Source organism: Capra hircus, chromosome 23 (assembly GCF_001704415.2).
Source record: "Capra hircus breed San Clemente chromosome 23, ASM170441v1, whole genome shotgun sequence".
Lineage (NCBI taxonomy): Eukaryota > Metazoa > Chordata > Mammalia > Artiodactyla > Bovidae > Capra > Capra hircus.
Window position 1 is genome coordinate 48,400,981 of NC_030830.1, and position 17,108 is coordinate 48,418,088.

The 17,108-nt window shown below is 39.8% G+C and overlaps 1 protein-coding gene and 1 pseudogene across 1 annotated transcript in view; both read left to right on the top strand.

The window, feature by feature from the left end:
• Positions 1-17,108, top strand: part of KHDRBS2 (KH RNA binding domain containing, signal transduction associated 2) — an 800,500-nt gene that overhangs the window by 528,560 nt on the left and 254,832 nt on the right. The window lies entirely within an intron of this gene.
• LOC102180545 lies at positions 5,164-6,907 on the top strand (annotated as a pseudogene).

Here is a 17,108-nt window from a genome sequence, read left to right on the forward strand (position 1 = left end):
TCTGATCACCTTTGTAAATAAACTTTATTTTTGGAGCACTTTGAGGTTCATCACAAAATTGAGAGGAAAATACACAGATTTCCCATATGTTCCCTGCCTCTGAAGCATGGCCTCCCCAATTATCACTATCCCCCACCAGATGGTACATTTGTTACAATTAATAAGCCTACATTGAAGCATCATTGTTACCGTAAATTTATGGTTTATATTAGGATTCACTCTTGGTGATACCCTTTCTAAGAGTTTCGACAAAGGCATTATGACATGTATTGCTATATACTGTCTTCCTAAAATTCATATGTTGAAATCCTAACCACCTGAGTGATGATATTAGAATGTGGGGAGCTTTGATGCGGCTAAATCTTAAAGATGAAACCTTCATAAAATGAAATTTGAGCCATTATTTGTGGACCTGGAGCAATCTCTCACCCTTTCTGCTATGTGAGGACACAGAGAAAATCTTTATCTATGATCCAAGAACTCAGCCCTCATCAGACACTGAATCTCCTTGATGAACTTCTAGAACTGTAAGAAATAAATTTCTGTTGTTTATAAGCCACTCTGTATTCTATGATAGAAGCCTGAATGGACTAAGATATGTGCCTGCCACTATTGTATCATACAGAACAGTTTCACTGCCCTAAAAACCCTCTGCATTCCACCTGTTCATCCCTCCCTTCCACTACCCCTGGGTACTATTGATTCTTTTATGCCTCCATAGGTTTGAGTTCTTCAGAATATCATATAATTGGAATAATATATTATCTAACTGTTTAGCCTGCCTTCCCTCACTTAGTAACATATATTTACATTTACTCCATGTCTTTTAATGTTTTTTTGTTCATATTTTTTAAATTGCTGAAAATAAAATGAAATGTTAATCACTTAGTCATTTCCAACTCTTGTGACCCCATGGACTGTAGTCTACTAGGCTGCTTGTCCATGGAATTCTCCAGGCAAGAATACTGGAATGGGATGCCATGCCCTTATTTTCTGTGTATACCAATTTATTTACCTACTCACCCATGAAAGACTTCTTAGTTACTTCCAGAGTTTGGTAAATATCACTACAACTTTTTGAATATTTATGTGCAGGGTTTTTTGCAGATATTAATTTTAAGCCTATTTGGGGTTTAGTTTTATAAAGCACCACCCAATTGTCTTCTGAATTAGCTGTAACTTTTTGTATTCCTATCAATGATAAATAAGAATTTTTGTTGCTTCATACTCTTCCCACCATTTGGTTTTGTCAGTGTTTCTAATTTTGTTTTTAATTTATTTTTTATTGGAGTAAAACTGCTTTTCAGTGTTGTGTTGGTTTCTGCAGTACAACGTGAATCAATCATAATAAGCAGTGTTTCATATTTTGCCCTTCTAATTAGTGTATAGTAATAAACTGTGGAAAATTCTGAAAGAGATGGGAATACCAGACCACCTGACCTGCCTCTTGAGAAACCTATATGCAGGTCAGGAAGCAAGGGTTAGAACTGGACATGGAACAACAGACTGGTTCCAAATAGGAAAAGGAGTATGTCAAGGCTATATATTGTCACCCTGCTTATTTAACTTATATTCAGAGTACATCATGAAAAACGCTGGGCTGGAAGAAGCACTAGTTGGAGTCAAGATTGTCGGGAGAAATATCAGTAAACTCAGATATGCAGATGACACCACCCTTATGGCAGAAAGTGAAGAGAAAATAAAGGGCCTCTTGATGAAAGTGAAAGAGGGGAGTGAAAAAGTTGGCTTAAAGCTCAACATTCAGAAAACGAAAATCATGGCATCTGGTCCCATCACTTCATGGAAAATAGATGGGGAAACAATGTAAACAGTGTCAGACTTTATTATTTTGCACTCCAAAATCACTGCAGATGCTGATTGCAGCCATGAAATTAAAAGCCGCCTATTCCTTGGAAGGAAAGTTATAACCAACCTAGATAGCACATTGAATGGCAGAGAATACTTTGCCAACAAAGGTCCGTCTAGTCAAGGCTATGCTTTTTCCAGTGGTCATGTATGGATGTGAGCTTTCTTCTGTGAAGAAAGCTGGACGCCGAAGAATTGATGCTTTTGAACTGTGGTGTTGGAGAAGACTCTTGAGAGTCCCTTGGACTGAAGGAGATCCAAGCAGTCCATCCTAAAGAAGATCAGACCTGGGTGTTCATCGGAAGGACTGATGCTGAAGCTAAAACTCCAATACTTTGGCCACTTGATATGAAGAGTTGACTCATTGGAAAAGACCCTGATGCTGGGAAGAATTGGGGGCAGGAGGAGAAGGGGACGACAGAGGATGAGATGGCTGGATGGCAGCGCTTACTCGATGGACTTGGGTTTCGGTGAACTCTGGGAGTTGGTGATGGGCAGGGAGGCCTGTCTTAATGCATAGAATGATGATCATCTTTTCACATACTTCTTTGCAATTTGTGTATCTTCTTTAGTGAAGCGTCTTTTGTCAATTTTTAAATCAAGCTATTCATTTTCTATTGTTCATGTTGAAGAGTTGATTGTATATTTTTGGACAACATTTTTTTTTCAGGTATTTCTTTTGCAAATACTTTCCCCTTATTCTCTTGATACCCTTAATGATTTTTAAAATTTATTTTGCATTATTTTTCAGATTATTAGTTTTCAAATCAGTATTTGCACTTGATTCTGAACATAAAAATTTTTCTGCAGTGCTTATTCAAGCAGGACTTGACAATTCTTTCAATATTGATTTGTATATGTAAATATACTATACTTATGATTGAAATATGGATAAAACAGAGGTTGAGGTATCTAGGAAGTTTGGATGGAGTCTCAAAATTCTATGTTGCAAATAATTTAGAGGAATTGCAAGAGTAATTTGTGAAACTTGGGTGCTCTGCCTTCACATTGACATCCATCTCTGAGGCAAGAAGATTTTACAAATATCTTTAAAACTTTTCAGAACAAGACTGTATGGTAATCACATTTAGAATTAAATTCTAAGCCTCAAAATAGCCGATTTGTAACTATCAGATTAATTAAGTTTGGAATCATGTGTATTTTAGAAAACTGTGGAACTCAAACCTCCAGGAAAAATAGTTTTGTTCATTATAAAAGCAGACTTAAATATGTACATCTAATCTATAAATTATCGGTGGGTGTTAGAGGAAGGAGAACCATAGATCTAATGGGTCCTCACTGATACTTTGGAAGCAATATCCGTGATAATGCAAAAGACAAATTAATGGCTTTTTGGTTTGCTAACTGCCTGAGTAAAGTTGAAGTATTTAATAACCATAAACATCGTTTCCTGCCATTATACTCCTTAGAATCCAATCTCAGTTCAAATTATATGTCTGTGTTAAATCAAAGGATTCTTGTTGTTGTTCGGTTGCTAAGTAATGACCAACTCTTTGCAACCCCATGGACTCTAGCACATTGAGGCCTCTCTGTCCTCCACCATCTTCTGAAGTTTGCTCAAATTTATGTCCATTGAGTCGGTGATGCCATCCACCCATCTCATCCTTTGTTGCCCATTCTCATTTTGCCTTCATCCTTACCAGCATCAGGGTCTTTTCCAGTGAGTCAGCTTTTCAACTCTGGTAGCCAAAGTATTGGAGCTTCAGCTTCAGCAACAGTCCTTCCAGTGAATTTTCAGGATTGATTTCCTTTAGGATTGACTTGTTTGATCTTACAGTCCAAGGGACTCTTAAGAGTCTTCTCCAACACCACAGTTCAAAAGCATCCATTCTTTGGTGCTCAGTTTTCTTTATGGACCAACTCTTATGTCCATACATGACTACTGGGAAAACTGTAGCTTCGACTATATGGGCTTTTGTTTCCAAAGCGATGCCTCTACTTTTTAATATGCTGTCTAAAATCTGTCACTGCCTCCACATTCCCTGCTTCTATTTGTCATGAAGTGATGGGATTGGATGCTATGATCCAAATGGGCAGAAGACCTTGATGAAAAATTTTCTAAAGAAGACATACAGATGACCAACATGCACGGGAAAAGATGCTCAACCTCATTCATCATCAGGGAATGCAAATTAAAACCACCAAGAAATACCACCTCACACTTGTCAGAATGACTATCTTGCTGCTGCTAAGTTGCTTCAGTCGTGTCTGACTCTGTGCGACCCCAGAGACGTCAGCCCACAGGTTCCCCCCTCCCTGGGATTCTCCAGGCAAGAATACTGGAGTGGATTGCCATTTCTTTCTCCAATGCATGAAAGTGAAAAGTAAAAGTGAAGTCACTCAGTCGTGTCTGACTCCTAGCAACCCCATGGACTGCAGCCTACCAGGCTCCTCTATCCATGGGATTTTCCAGGCAAGAGTACTGGAGTGGGGTGCCATTGCCTTCTCTGAATGACTATCTTATCACCCACAAAAACACAAATAACCAATGTTGCCAATAATGTGGGGAAAAGAGAACCTTGAACAGTGTTGGTGGGAACGTAAATTGGTGAAGACACTGAGGAAAACAGTATGGAGATTTCTCTAAAAATAGAGCTACCATATGATCTAGCCATTCCACTCCTGGGTATATTAAAAGAAAAGAAAAATGCTAGTTTGAAAATATGCATCCAACAAGAATAGATTAGAGGCTATTGTGTTTAGTAAAATAAGTCATAGAGAGAGGCAAATACTGTATGATATCACTTATATGCAGAATAAAAAAATAAAATAGCAAGCATAACAAATGAGTAGCAGCCACTAAAATATTAGCATAATATTGGCAATAAATATTTTTTAAACCAACAGAGGGAATCAAATTTGAATTGAGTGAACAATGATTCAGAGAATTTAAAGAAGGCCTCTCTCTTTGCCCAGGTATTTTGCTGAAATTTTGCTTGGTTTTATATTTCATGAAAAGATGCAAGGATGCAGCATCTCCACTCACTTGCTCCATTGATTCAGTCCTCTTCTGTGTGCTCAGTACTATCTCAGTGCCTGGCACATACTTTCAGCTCAAAAAATTGCATCAAATTGCCCTCTCCACCACATCCTCCATCAATATCTGGGCCACATCCCCTTCTCTGTCTCTCTTTCTCCCCTATCACTTCCCTAGACACTGACACATTACTCCAGTTTCTCCAGTTTCAGTTTTGGTCTCCAACAACATTCACCTGAGGATTTGCCAGAAGGCCACCCCTCAACTCTGTACTTTCACTCTGAAGGCCACCATGGACAATGACTAAGACAGATCCTGCCCTGGTGGCTCGCCGTGACAGTGGAAGAAGAGGAGGCTGACAAGCCTGTCCCAGAGCATCCCAGGCCCACCCAGGAGTGCTGACAGAGCCCGTTTTGCACCCTTCAGCACCTGCAGCACTTCCCTTGGACTTTACCTTCTTCCACCCCAATGACCCTGCCTATCAGCAGATTCTGTTTGACTTGTATATCACCAACCCTGAGCTACTTGCCACCGTGTGCCAGTGGATGCCCCAAGTCCAAAACAAGATCAATGTCATTGGCAATGAGATTCTGCATTGAGGCTGGCTTTGGAATTATCACAATTGGCTAATCAACATGACACTGCTCCGTTATTCATGCAAGGCTGGGAACCATGAAGTTGGGGACCATAAGGTGGCCATGTGCCTCTCCCAGCAGCTGCTGATGCTGGATGTAGACATGATCTGCACCAACAACAATGCATTTCAATATGTGGCCTATTTCGACCTGTTGGATCTTGAGCACTTGCTACTGAAGGGTGCACAGCCCTCAAGGCATGAGCTCCATGTGCAGTGATTTCAACCATGGCTCAACCTTACACACCATTGCTTCAAACCTATGTGTGTATGTGTACTCAATTGCTTAGTTGTGTCCAACTCTTTGCAACTCCGTGGACTGTAGCCTGCCAGACTCCTCTGTCCATGGGATTTCCTAGGGAAGAATACTGGAGTGGGTTGCCATTTCCTCCTCCAGGCCAACCTGTGCCTGGATGTGGCCAAATATCTGGTTCATGGCATCAACCCAGATCTTTGGAACTGAAAGTGACAGGTCCCAGTGAAGGTGGTCCCAGACCCCATGGATATGTCTCTGGACAAGGTAGAGGCATTTCTGGTGGCCAAGGAGCTGCGGGTGCCACTGGAGGAGGTTGTGCTGCTCTCCTGCATGCTCCCTAATATCATGCTACCCAACTATGTGACAACATCCCAGGCAATTTCATGCTCAGTGCATTGGGTCTGAACCTGGGAGACCACATGCTACTGGGTGGCCAGAAACAAGCTTGCTGTGGTTCTGCAGGACCACAGAGTTCACTAGTGGCCAGTGGGTGAGTGAGAAGCTGGATAAACCTGAAGGCAAGAATGATGACTGTGTTAGATGTGTCCAGTACTTCATCTGCCCTCCCAAGCAGGGTCTTTTGCCTCTCTGTCCAAGATTTCCAAGGCAGTGGATGCACCTCCCATACCCCTCACCTCCACACCTCAGGCTCTCCAGGTGGACTTTTCCCACATCACAGGCAAAGGCCACAGTGAGCATGAGGATTAGAGAAAACCCTTCTCATCCTTGTTTCTGCATTGCTTGTGGCAGCATGAAGGAACCAAGCCTGAGGTTGGAAACCAAATCCTGGTCATAGGCCAGAAATAAGGGGTTATGTGCTTCTACAGGAAGACAGACTGGACCTCAGGTTACTGGTATGGCATTGAGCTAGACCAGCCCACTGGCAAGCATGACAGCTGTCTTTGGTGTCAGGAATTTTGCCTGTCCCTCCAAGGATGTAGTCTTTACACCAGCATCTCAAATTCAGAGGATTGGTGAATCCACTGACCTCCCTGGGGATGATGTCAGAGCCAAAAAAGTGGAACAAATTGCATTGACACAGCCCAAATATACCTTCTGGATCCCAAAAGACATGGCATCAGAGAAATCTGCCTCCTGGTTGCTTTTATGCTGCTGGTTTTCCCTGGTTGCCAGGGAGGTGATGCAGGTTTAGAGGCTCTGAACATCCCACAGAGACACAGAGCCCCTTCTAGTGTCTCCTGACACAGTCACCTGAGATAGAAATTCCCAGCAACACATCCAGAATAGAGAGCCCCACTAGCCAGCCCTCGAGGTCCCATTATTAACAGATTTCCCCATGATATTCCCAAATACAGATCTTAGGTTACCCAGAAACAGATTCCCTGGGTGTAGTACCTTTAGACTATTCCTAGCCCCTTAGACCAGAACCCCGCCCCCAATAATAGATTTCCACATCCCCATAAAAAATGGTGACTTCCTCTATGTAATGCTCTACATCAGAACTTTCTGAGTCACTAGTCACTGGATCAGAACCCTTTACTATTAATAAGAGAAGCCCCTCTCCCCCATTGAATCCCATTGAAAGAAACACCTCCAGAGCAATAGAGTAGTGGATCCACATTTAAAAACAGTCACCTCAAGATGTTGTAACCAACTTGGTCACCATCAAACACTTACATTGAAACCAGAGACCTCTTCTATTAAGAAAAACCCCTTCTCCTACCTCTCAAGAAGAGAACATTAAGCAGCCCATGATCACTCCCAATTTACAGACACTAAAACAGTCCTGGAAGTGCTAATTATAGAACCCTCAAGATTTCCTATCCCCTGCACCTTGGAAAAACAAGTGGTTTGTATGAAGCCCACCCCATACATCCAACAGCACCTGTGCTGGCCAGGCTCCCAGAAAATTCTCTATTTTTAAGTAATTATTTCCCCTTTTGGGGGACTCTAAAATTTGGAGGTCTTATTCTGGAACTCTGTGGAGCCCAAGCCCCAGAGTACATGTCCCCAAGTCCTACAGCCCCTGTTAGACCTAAAGCCCTAATTCTCAGAACCACCAGTTCGTGGAAGGCCCAAATCCCAAGGGAAGCCCAAAGTTAAAAATTTCAATCCCAATCCCCAGTCATGGAGGTCCTTGTGGCTGGGAAGGAGGAGACTGTAGTCAGTCTATGCATCCTAGGCTCCCAGGTCCCCTCAAGACCCAATTCACAGGCACCAGGAGACCCCAAAGAGAAATTCTCATCACTGGAAACCAGAGGAATTCCATATCCTGAGTCCATGAATCTGAAGATACCCAAATTCCAAGAAGCCCAACCCCATAGGAATCCCAAATCCTCAAGCAGCCATTTCTAATATATGATGGGCATCAAGGACTCAGGTGCAAATTCTGGAGCCCCCATTTCAATCTACATTCTGGTAATAGATCCTAAACACCGAATCTAAGCTACTAGCTTTAAAGGACTTCACAGTACCCTGGCCATAAAAATATCCCTACAGAGACCCTGAAGACCTAGGGGTCCAGGGCAGACCTGGGGCCCCTAAGACAAAGGATGGCTCACCACACATCCCCAAACTCAACACGACCCATGCTCCCCTCAATAAAGATGTTTTCATGGCAGAAATACCAATAATAACAGTTCATTGAATAAATAAATGGATCATTTAGATACTTTTTAAACTCCCCTAGATACTTTTAAAACTCCAGCTGGCCAGATGCTGTATTATCTTGAATATATAAATTTTTTCATGTCTGGGGAAGGACTGGAATTGAGATTATTGATAAAAATCATCCATGTGAGACATATCCTATCAACCTTTTCATGAACAGAATTTGCACTCTCCTTTAAACATATCCTTATCATGATGATTTCTTTGTTAAGATTTCGAGTCCTGTGTTAACCAAGAGTTCATTTTGTAAATTAAGGTATGTATTATATGTGAAAGTATTAAATTATAGTCAGTCCCCTACATACAGACAAGTTCTGTTCTAAGAGCATGTTCATAAATCCAATGTGCTCATAGGTCCAAGAAAGTTAGTTAGGTACTTAACTAACACAATCAACTCCATAGTACTGTACTTTAATATGTCTGTAATATTTTTCACACAAATAATACATAAAAAGCAAATACAAAAAAGAAAGCACCTTTTAATCATTCAGCACAGTACTTGAAAAATACAGCAGTAAAATGCAATACCTGATACACATGGACTGCCCTTGAGTGTTGAGGAAAGAAGAGTTACTGCCTGGGGGAGGGAGAGAGGGTAGAAGACAGTATAACTGAAGGATTCTAATAATAGGAGATGGGGAAAGCTGCAGTTTCACTCACATCTGGTCTTTGATGTCACAAGTTCTTGTTCCTTGCTAGGTTCAATTCTATCTACCTTCTTGTAAAAACAATCCAGTGATGTCTGGGTAGTGGCTCTGTTTTTCTCGTCATAGACGAAAAATAGTAGCACAAGATAGCATCATGAATGGCTTCTGAAACCTTCATGTACCATTCTATGTTCAGGCCCTGTGCCTCAAAAGCTAACAGTGCCTCCTCAAATAAAGAAAAACTCCTGCCATTTCCTATGCCATGTACCTCTTCAGTTCTTCAGTTACTTCTTCCTCTTTTCTGTCTTCATCCTTTCTCTAGAACTCCAATTCCATCAGGTCTTCATTAGTAAGCTCCTTGTATTGCATAGCAAGGAGTTCAATGAAGTCCTCCTCTTGAAGATATAGCTACAACTTCTTGCTGAAGGTCACTAAGTTGATGGAGACCTCTGGACTCCTCATTCACCTTCTCAAATCCACAAAAATTGTGAACAAACTGCAGGCAAAATTTCCTGTAAACCCCATTCCTGGTGATGGCTGTAACTTTATGCCAAGTAAAGTCAATGTTTTAAGATTGTTCCAGAATCGTTACTGCCTGATGAAAAGTCTGACATAAAAAATATTTATTGAAAGTCAGTATAACTGGTCCATAAACTGGAAAAGCATAGTATTTGATGGCAGATGCATTATTTTTATGTTGGGATGGAACTCATACATGAATGGGGAGGGGCCCAGACCATTGTCATGCACAAAAAGAATGTTGAATGGGACATCTTTCTCCAACGAATATTTCTCTACCTCCAGGATAAAGTGGTAGAAAAAACAGACCTGGAAAAATGACCTGTTGCTCTTTCACACTGCATGGAGAGAGCTCTTGCTATATTTTTAAGGGCTCTTGGCTTCTTTGAATGATAAACTAAGAGAGGCTTCAGCTTGATGTCACTGACACATTGCCACAAAACAATGAAGTTATCCTACCTTTTGCTGCTTTATATTCTCATTTCATTGTATTCATGGGGTTCTAAGGCAAGAACACTAGGAGATCAAATCAGTCAATCCTAAAGAAAATGAAACCTGAACAGTCATTGGAAGGACTGATGCTGAAGCTTCAATACTTTGGCCACCTAATGCAAAGAGCTGATTCATTGGAAAAGACCCTGATGCTGGGAAAGATTGAGGGCAAGAGATTATGAGATGGTTGGATGGAATCATTTGGCTCAATGGATATAAGTTTGAGCAAGCTCTGGGAGATAGTGAAGGACAGGGAAGCCTGACGGGCTGCAGTTCATGGGGTAACAAAGAGTCAGACACAACTGAGCAACTGAACAAGCCTGGTATCTGCAATTCCTCCTAACTGATGTAACTTCAGTCTGGCATCCTCTGACAGTACAGTCTTGTCTTATCCACATTAAAAAAGTACTTGGGTAAATACACACCTTCATCAATGATTCCTCCACAGTTCAGGAAATTCATGGGAAACTACTGTATCTGCTCTCACTATCTCAGCACTGACTTTTCTGTTGTAAAGTTTGACTCTAGCCTAGAACCAATGAAACCATCCATGGCTGGTGTTAAAAGATGAGTCCTCTGATTCTTTGCTGTGTTTATTCTTCAAGTCGTCATAAAGGTTTTTAACTTTCTCTTGAATCAGCATTAAGCTAAGTGGAACTAGATGACGATACTAATTCTACACCCACACACTAAGAAGTTTCTTCATGGCCTCCATCACTTTTCCAAGCTTCCTCAATATTATTGTCAACATCATTGGCACTGCAGACTTCACACGTTTCACGATCTTTTCTTTTGGAATCATGGCAATGGTTGAATGATTCATGTTATAAGAACAAACAATGTCTACGATCTTTCTGCCTCACTCCACTCTCTCAATTATTTTCGCTTTCGTTTCCATTCTCATCTCTTGGCACTTCTGAGCAGTACAAGCTATGTCACCACTGCTCTTACACTTGCAGCCAGACATCCTGGGCTTGAAACAAAGACACTGCACTACTTTACTGTATACAGCACTGTACAATAAAGTACACAAAAGCACAACCACTTGTAGAGGATGCGCACATATGTCAGCACACATGAACTAACTTACATGATTGGACATTTGAATGCATAATAGCCTCTTTGAACATTCTAAACATGAATGTTTGTGTGAAGGAGACTTACTGTACTGCCTGTCTCAACTTAAAAATGCAGATAGAGCTCCTGTATCATATGCACAGTAAGCTACAAAGAAAATTTGCTGAATAAAACTTAGTCATTATGACTCTACTTTATTTATTTTTTTTTAATTTTTTTATTTTTTTTTAAATTTTAAAATCTTTAATTCTTACATGCGTTCCCAAACATGAACCCCCCTCCCACTTCCCTCCCCACAACATCTCTCTGGGTCATCCCCATGCACCTGCCCCAAGCAAGCTGCACCCTACGTCAGACATGGACTGGCGATTCAATTCTTACATGACAGTATACAAGTTAGAATTCCCATTCTCCCAAATCATCCCACCCTCTCCCTCTCCCTCTGAGTCCAAAAGTCCGTTATACCCATCTGTGTCTTTTTTCCTGTCTTGCATACAGGGTCGTCATTGCCATCTTCCTAAATTCCATATATATGTGTTAGTATACTGTATTGGTGTTTTTCTTTCTGGCTTACTTCACTCTGTATAATTGGCTCCAGTTTCATCCATCTCATCAGAACTGATTCAAATGAATTCTTTTTAACGGCTGAGTAATACTCCATTGTGTATATGTACCACAGCTTTCTTATCCATTCATCTGCTGATACCAGAATTGAAAGAGACACATGTACCCCAATGTTCATTGCAGCACTGTTTATAATAGCCAGGACATGGAAACAACCTAGATGTCCATCAGCATATGACTCTACTTTAACAAATGTAGCTTGCTATGTTTATAACAGCCTTCGTCTCTCATTTAGTTTTAACTAAAAACTTATCTACCACACAATCTAACCTGTGGTCATGGGTGATTTTATAAGCTAGGATCAATGAAATTATGGGCTTCCCTGGTGGCTCAGTTATAAAGAATCCACCTGCCAGTTCAGGAGACTCAGATTCAATCCCTGGATTGGGAAGATCCCCTGCCTGGAAAAGGAAATGGCATCCCACTCCAGTATTCTTACCTGGGAAATCCTATAGACAGAGGATACACTCCATAGGATCACAAAGGAGTCAGATATGACTTAGTGACTAAGTAAAAGTCCAAACACACAAGTCGTTCATGATCATTAGAAAGTCTTAGTTAATAGACCTCATATATCTGTGGCTAATGTTTAAAATAAAACAAAGTATGATATAAACTCTTCCAATAATCCTGCAGAATCTAAACATAACCTATATAGTTCCTATGTTCTTCTTTGGTGATTTTTACATAGAGTGCAATATAACATTAGTAATGGTTTAAAAATAAACAAAAAAAGAAAACAGCAATCTTGAGTAACAAATTATCATCTCTAGTAGTTCAAGATATAAACTGCACAACATTTTTACTTAATGATATTCAATTTTCTTTGATAAATATAAAGCCTTTATACAGATCTTATGCAGAGACATACACTGAGCAGATTTTTAGTAGACATTAACTAACATTTCCTGACAACATTTTGTTAATGAGTTTTTCTAGTCTCTAGTCTGGGCTGATTAAAGCTCGCCTTGTGTTGGCTACTAGATAGCATATTCAAAAGCAGAGACATTACTTTGCCGACTAAGGTCCGTTTAGTTAAGGCTATGGTTTTTACTGTGGTCATGTATGGATGTGAGAGTTGGACTGTGAAGAAAGCTGAGCGCCGGAGTATTAATGCTTTTGAACTGTGGTGTTGGAGAAGACTCTTGAGAGTCCCTTGGACTGTAAGGAGATCCAACCAGTCCATTCTGAAGGATTTCAGCCCTGGGATTTCTTTGGAAAGAATGATGCTAAAGCTGAAACTCCAGTACTTTGGCCACCTCATGATAAGAATTGACTCATTGGAAAAGACTCTGATGCTAGGAGGGATTGGGGCAGGAGGAGAAGGGGACGACAGAGGATGAGATGGCTGGATGGCATCACTGGCTCGATGGACGTGAGTCTGGGTGAACTCCGGGAGATGGTGATGGACAGGGAGGCCTGGCATGCTGTGATTCATGGGGTCGCAAAGAGTCAGACACGACTGAGTGACTGAACTGAACTGAACTGTATTGGCTAATAGCTGTTATCTAATAGCTAAATAATGGTCTGCCTTGCCCAGAACTAGCTCTTTTCATAAAATAGTTTCCTACCCATTCCAGCTTGGCTACAGATTTGATATTGGCGTAGGATCCACTACCTCTCATACCTCCCTGTTTATTACTCTGGTCCAAGTCTCCTAACCTGTTTGTAGGAGCTGAAAGTTCCACCCAAGTCTTTTTGTCATGGCCTAGATAGGTTACAGTCTGAATTTCATTCTTCCCTCGTGTCATTTGACAGCAACATGGCATTGGTAGAGATAAATTCGGATTCATATGATGTTGGTGGTTATAATCAGTTTTCAGTGTGCAGGATCAGTGCCCATCAGAGTCTTAGAGGAGGGAATTTGACAATAAAGTTGTCCCATACTGTGCCCCTCTGTAGCCTATCTACACCTGTCATTACCTGGCATCCACACACAAGTGAAATACTCTTCCTAATTCATATTTGGGGAAAATGCCATTATAACAGATGGACATGAGAATCTATAACTGGGCAATTATGCATATACATTAAACATGCAGACTATGTGCATAAGTCCTTTCTAGTAACATTCAAACATGTGTCTGCTTTGAGCTTTTTTGTACTGTTTAGTCAAATGCCACTACATTTGGAGGGCCTTACTGGAGATGCACTCATGAATTTTACAGAAATTGTTTCATAGGGAGACTTTGCCTCACTCTGATTGGAAGGAACATATACCAGTGCTGTGAATATCTTTGTTGTTATTTCAAAATAGCAAATTTTGAAACCTGATTTTGGTAACAAAAAAGACAAATTTTGGGTATTATAGGAAATATAGGGTTAAAATTTGAAGTAATTCTTAAAATGTCTCTATATAGATGTCCATGTGTAATTTAAGCCTTTAAGTTTGACCAAACTCTGGGAGATGATGAAGGACAGAGAAGCTTGGGGTGCTGCAGTCCATGGGCTTATAAAGAGTTGGAAACACTGGGTGACTGGACAACAACAAAAAACTTCTTTTAAGTTTCACTGTTATTTATTTGAACCCCTACTATCTGAAGTCAAATATGCAGATCAAGCTACTCAGCACTTCTAAATTTCCAGTAATTTGAAATCCTATCTAAAATAAGATTAGTGCATAAGTATAACATTTTTAAAATAAGAATATTTTCTTCACATGATAGGCAGGACTTATTCTAAAAGCTTCATTATATTTCAAGCTTTTTGCATTTATTCCCCCTGAAATGTTATAATTTTGACTTTCTTTTCCCCTTATGAATGTTTTCACAAGCTTATGTGATTATTTCTCTATCTACATTTCTTTATCTGTGGAGGGTCTTTTAACATTAAAATAAATAAAATAACCAATACAGTATTGTAAAGTAAAATAAAGTAAAAATAAAAATTAAAAAAAAAACTGGATTGGGCAAAAAGTTCATTTGAGATTTTCTGTAAGCTGGATTAAGTAGTATTTAATTGCCTTTAACTTCTTTCAAAACAATTTTGCTAGATTGTATTGTGACAGCTATCATTTCAGCATGCACTTTAAAAGACTAATCAAAATTGGTGAATTTTTGTGTAGCTATTTTAATATTGAATACAGAAGATAACAGCAACATATTTTACATTATTTATTATTTCAAGAAAGGTGAAGATGCAACTTAAATGCAAGAAAAGATATGTGCAGTATCTAGAGAAGGTGCTGTGACTGACTAAATGTGTCAAAATTGCTTTGGGAAGTTTCTCATGGAAATTTGTTGTTGGACGATGCTCCACAGTCAGGTAGACCAGTTGAAGATTATAGGGACCATATCAAGACATTTATTGAGAAAAAGAGTCAGTATCTAATAGAGTATCACACTTACTTGCAATATACAATCATTAAAATTAAAGAGAGATAAAAGCAGTAGAGGAGAGTAACAGCACATGCATCTCCAAATTGGGCTGACTAACAGCCATATTCAAATAGCGCTAGGAAGTCCTATGTAACAGCCATCTGGAGTCACAATTGGGAAAAGTCCTGGGCAGTGCAACCGCCCATTGGTGATACTTTCTACTGCAATTTTGGGGGTTCCTCCTTGTAAACCCCGGCTGCAAACTGTGTGAGCAAAAATGCAATTTTGGTTTCATGGTAATCTTTTTACAGTGCTGTTTGTTTCATCTTGTGAGATTTCCAGACCCCTGGGAACTGGCCAGATCCACAGAGTTCAGGAGAACTCTGAGACTCACTCCCGATCTTAAAATAGTGCCTTTTGGCTTTAAGCAGGTAACAGCCTGCAGCTGTGAGCAGGTATGTAGTCAGGAAAATGTCCAGTCAGGTCAGAAGCAAGGTCAGCGGTCTGCTCTGCTTTCTTGTCTCTGAAACCTGAAAAGACTACTTCCATTTAATTTCCCTATTACCAACCAAGCCGAAGACTGGTTTTCATCAAAGAAGATATTGTAGTGTATAAGTGGGGTTGGGAGGGATTCCTCTGTTATTAGCTGCTTCTAGAAAATCAAAGAATTAATTCCAACAAGTACTGCCCCCAATATGGGGCTTCCCAGGTGGTGCTAATGGTAAAGAACCTGCCCGCCAATGCAGGACACAAAAGAGATGTGAGTTTGATTCCTTGGTCGGGAAGATCCCCTGGAATAGGAAATGACAATGCACTCCAGTATTCTTCCCTAGAGAATCCCATGAACAGTGGAGCCTGGAGGGCTACAGTCTGTAGGGGTTGCAAAGAATTGGACATGACTGAAGTAATTTGGCACTATACAGCTCCCAATTAGATGCCTTGATGAAAAGCATTCAGAATTAATCCACAGAAGACACATAATCTTCCATCACGATACTGCAAGGCTTCATGCTTCTTTGATAAACAGGCAAAAACTGTTCCAGCTTGGCTGAGAAGTTCTGATTCATCCACCATATTTACCAGACATTGCACCTTCAGATTTCCACTTTGGGTCTTTACAAAGTTCTCTTAAAGAAAAAAAAAAAAAAAAAAAATCTTGGAAAACTAAAAAAGGTAACTGGAAGAGTTCTTTGCTCAAAAATAAAAAGTTTTGGGAAAATGAAATAATTAAGTGCCCTGAAAAATGGCAAAATGTAGTGCAACAAAATGGTGAATGTGTTGTTCAATAAAATTCTTGATTGAAAATAAAACGTGTCTTTTATTTTTACTTAAAAACTGAAGAAAATTCTGCTCAACCCAGTAATAAAAAATTATGTAAAAATTTGTTACTACTACTGAACTTATACTTCAGTGAATATCTACCTCTCAGTGAATATCTATTTTAGCAACTTAAGCATAAAATTTTAAGGACCATAAAACTATAACTACCAATTCATATCCAAAATTATTTATTGACTCCAAAATCTTGGAACTCAGTAATACTCAAGTCAACTAATATGTTATATACATATATGCAGATATACATTTTAATTAATTTTTATTGGAGCATAGTTGGCTTTGCAAAGTTACATTAATCTCTCCCATACAACAAAGTAAATCAGCTATATGTACACATTTATTCTCTCTGTATTTTAGATTTTCTTCCCATTTACATAATCACAGAACATTGAGCAGAGTTCCCTGTTTTGTACAGTAGGTTCTCACATGTTATTTACTTTATGTATAGTATCAATAGTGTATATATCAACCCCAATCTCCAATTTCATTCCCACCCCTTCCCCCCACCCCACCTTGGTACTCATACATTTGTTCTCTATATCGTGTCTCTATTTCTACCTTGCAAATAAGATTATCTATACCATTTTTCTAAATTCCACATATATGCAATAATATACAATATCTGTTTTTCTCTTTCTGACTTCATTCTGTACGACAGTCTCCAGGTCCATTTATAAATCTGCAAATGACACAATTTTGTTCCTTTTTG